Genomic DNA, 4244 nt, shown 5'->3' on the forward strand with positions numbered 1-4244 from the left:
ACATTGTTTTTGCATGCAAAGACATGTTCTTAACCATCGCAATCGTTTTACTATGTGAAATAGTGCAACTGTTCTTGCCGATGGCTTTTTTCAGTTGTGCAATTGCTTTGAGACATTTGTGGGAAGCAGTTTATGTAGGAGAATAATCAAGAACTCAAAGATACAAGTTCTTATCTGTAGATCATGAGATCTTGCACACACTGTGGCAACCATATTGTCATGCACTGGCTGGAGACAAAGGAGTGGTGGGAGGTCAAGAGGCAGAGATGGGTCAGGCTGGTGGAGAAGCCTGGGTGTCTCCAAGCTCCCCTCTCCCCTGGTCTCCCAGAACCAGGCATGAAGGGGGAGAAGCAGCGACAGGCGTGTCGGCGTAGTCTCAGATTGCCTGAGAAGGACCCAGGAGAGGAGAAGGAGATTTAGGCAGTTGTGGGAAAGCAGGGAACGTTGGCCTTCCCCAACTGCATTACAGGGTCAATGCCTACCAAGAAGAGTTAGGACTGACTCCCCTGTGCAGGCCTTGTGTTATGTACTGAGTTGAATAGGATCCAAAATGCAGCAGTCTGATTGGTCCTAGAACAATAGGATTCAGAATGCAGTAGTCTGATTGGCCCTAGAACAATAGGATTCAGAATGCAGCAGTCTGATTGGTCCTAGAACAATAGGATCCAGAATGAAGCAGTCTGATTGGTCCTAGAATAGGACCCAGAATGCAGCAGTCTGATTGGTCCACAGGAGCCACCCAATCCAGCTCCAGGTGGAAGTGAATCTGCAACCTGATTGGCCTACAGAAGAATCCCGGAATTAGCCAATAATGTGGGGCCCATTGTGTAAATAATGTATATAAAGCAGACATTCTGGGAGAACTTCCATTCCTCCTCACCGCTATGAGCTGAATAAAGAGCATGAAATCCACTCTTGACTCCGAGTATATTTCACCTTGTTTCTTCTGATAAAGCCTTATCTCAGTGTGATTTAATCACTGTCTAGTTCCCTGACAGGCATGTACAGTGGTACCTCGGGTTAAGTACTTAATTCGTTACGGAGGTCCATTCTTAACCTGAAACTGTTCTTAACCTGAAGCACTGCTTTAGCTAATGGGGCCTCCTGCTGCTGCCGCACCGCTGGAGCACGATTTCTGTTCCCATCCTGAAGCAAAGTTCTTAACCTGAAGCACTATTTCTGGGTTAGCGGAGTCTGTAACCTGAAGCGTATGTAACCTGAAGCGTATGTAACCCGAGGTACCACTGTACCTAGACTCATAGAATTGTAGTGTTGGAAGGGATCTCCAAGTTCTCCTATTACAACCCCCTGCAATGCTGGATCTGAGGCAGGCAGTTCTCATGCACCAATGACAGCACATGTGCAGATGGCAGCTTCATGAATAGGAGTTGGGTTTTTAGGGGGGTGGGGAAACCCAACAGGTATTGTGCATTAGGTGAAGACACCCACCCTCCCTCTATGGTTTGAAGAACAGCAAATTGAAACACATCAGGAGGGGAATGACCTCACTGGTGTTTTAAGACACTAATGTGGACATATCTTTAGTGTGTCTTCACCTACAGCTCCATCTGAGCTCTTTGAGAGCCACGATCTCTTTCTAAAGAAGGGAGTGGTCTCAATAGATTGATTCTCTTTTTTAAAATAATAATAATAATAATAATAATAATAATAATTTTTATTAGTATTTTCCACACACACACACACACACACACACAAAAAAAACACAATGAAAAATAACAAGACACAAAACACAAAAACAAGCACATAAAAAACAAATCCAAATCTTACAAATTAATAATATAAACACTAAAAAGGAAAACAAACATTGACTTCCACAAAGCCCACAGCACCTCCTTTACTTCTCTTTGTATCTTCCTGTTTTCCTGTTTTCCTTATCATCTGTATCCTAGCATCTATAAATTCCTCTTTCTTATCCTTTCACTTCACAAGGTTATTCAAGACTCAGCCAGATTTCTGTCCTCGAACCTTGGCTTTTAAGGTATTTATTTAGGCATAGATTGATTCTCAGTAAAATCCTTGTTTGTTGTCTTTCCAGCAACGACCAAGGAACTTCCTTTTCCAGCAAGTGGAGAATCTTGTCCCGGTGTGCCTTTATTTTTATTATTTTATTTTTACTATTATTTTTTATCTGTTTTTATCAGTGACGTTTTTATTGCTAAATCGCTTTGGGGAGTTGTATGGTGATTCCTAAATGAAACGCAGCGAACATCAAATCACTGTGGGCGGGGGGGGGGGGGGGGGAGAAGCTTTGCAAACTGGGAGACAAAAATGAAAGGTCAGCCAGATAAGAAAATGTTTAGCTAAAAGATGTCAGTGAAAAGGCTAAAAAAAAATCATTAGGGGGAATGTCGCAGCAGGAAGAGTTGCTGTGACAGTAGAACAAAACTGTCTTGGGAGACAGTGGGCTCCTTTAAGCAGAGACTGGGTGGAAGGCGAGGGACGTGGGTAGCGCTGTGGGTTAAACCACAGAGCCTAGGACCTGCTGATCAGAAGGTCGGCAGTCCAAATCCCCGCGACAGCATGAGCTCCCGTTGCTCGGTCCCTGCTCCTGCCAACCTAGCAGTTCAAAAGCACGTCAAAGTGCAAGTAGATAAATAGGTACCACTCCGGCGGGAAGGTAAATGGCGTTTCCGTGCGCTGCTCTGGTTCACCAGAAGCGGCTTATTCATGCTGGCCACATGACTCAGAAGCTGTACGCTGGCTCCATCGGTCGATAAAGCAAGATGAGCGCCGCAACCCCAGAGTCGGTCACAACTGCACCTAATGGACAGGGGTAAGGGTGGAAGGCATTCATCAAGGGGGCTGTCGTTGCCTCTCGCATCAAGCAAGGGCTTCGAACAGATGACACCCATCGTCCCTTTCAGCTCCAAGAGTCTACAATTATTTTTTTTCAAAAAAATTGATTAATTTTCCAAATTTATAACAAACAGATAGGAAAAAGAAAAAACAAAACAAACAAACCAACAAACAAACATTTATCCTGATTATAATAATTCCACTTTTGTTAACATTGTTAGTTGACTTCCTCAAATCCCCCTGTCTGAGTTTCCACATAAACCATTGTAACAGTTTTCCAAAACTATTTTCCCATACACTTTACTTGGTCAATTAACATCTTACTTTCTTTTCATTTTTAACTTTAACGTAATATTTTACACATCACATTTTCAAATCCTAGGCCTATTTGGTACTCGCAAGTAATTCTAATTATATTATCTTAAGATATTTAGCTAAATAGTCTTTGAATTTCTTCCATTCCTCTTGGTGTTCCTCCTCCCTCTGGTCACGGACTTTTCCGGTCAAGTGTCTACGATTCTTGAGTTCTCGTTGTTCTGCTTGGGGAAAGGGTTGTAGATAAATGAGTCGTCCTTAGAGCGCTGTATACATACAGCAGTTATTGTTTATTATTTACAGAGTATACCATCAGAATGCATGGGTTTTTTTTCCTAGTACACATGGGAAGGTCTCTGCCCCCAAGACCTTACAGCCTGCAATCTGACACAGGAAGACGGCAGATGATGGAAAGGAAAGTTGAGGCAGAGGTGAATGGGTGCTGTAATTACCAACTCACTACCAGGGGAACTAAGGGCTTGTACTAAAGACTCCATGGAGAAAGTTGGTTTTAAGAAGGGTTTTCATGGGGCTTAGGGAAGTGGGTGGATGTAGGTGGTGCTGTGGTCTAAAACACAGACCCTAGGACTTGCCAATCAGAAGGTCGGTGGTTCGAATCCCTGTGACGGGGTGAGCTCCTGTTGCTCAGTCCCTGCTCCTGCCAACCTAGCAGTTTGAAAGCACATCAAAGTACAAGTAGATAAATAGGTACCGCTCCGGAGGGAAGACAAACAGTGTTTCCGTGCTTCTCTGGTTTGCCAGAAGCGGCTTAGTCATGCTGGCCACATGACCCAGAAAAACTGTCTGTGGACAAACGCCGGCTCCCTCTCCCAATAATGCGAGATGAGCGCCGCAACCCCAGAGTCATCTGTGGCTGGACTTAACTGTCAGGGGTCCTTTACCTTTACCTTTTAGGAAAGGGGGCACCATGCAGGTTTTCCGGGAGTTAAGTCCCAAGCACATGGGGACTTCAAATGATGGTGCCTTTCCTGGGAGTCAGAGGTCTTCAGATGGCAGAGCTGGAGCAGCGGAAGCCACAAGCAAAGATGGATTGGGATGTAAAAGGGGAGAGATTGCAACGGGGAGGAGAGGAGGAGACAGTGGAGTTGAGT

General features: G+C 44.4%; 1 long non-coding RNA gene across 1 annotated transcript; it reads left to right on the top strand.

Moving 5' to 3' along the window:
- The first annotated feature begins 521 nt into the window (after positions 1–521).
- LOC307209056 lies at positions 522–1360 on the top strand. Its single transcript, XR_013835297.1, has 3 exons — positions 522–598; positions 717–1010; positions 1255–1360. It is a non-coding gene; the product is annotated as an uncharacterized lncRNA (long non-coding RNA).
- Positions 1361–4244: the final 2884 nt, after the last annotated feature.

The sequence above is a fragment of the Podarcis cretensis genome (genome assembly GCF_951804945.1).
Source record: "Podarcis cretensis genome assembly, chromosome: 1".
NCBI classification, from domain to species: Eukaryota; Metazoa; Chordata; class Lepidosauria; order Squamata; family Lacertidae; genus Podarcis; species Podarcis cretensis.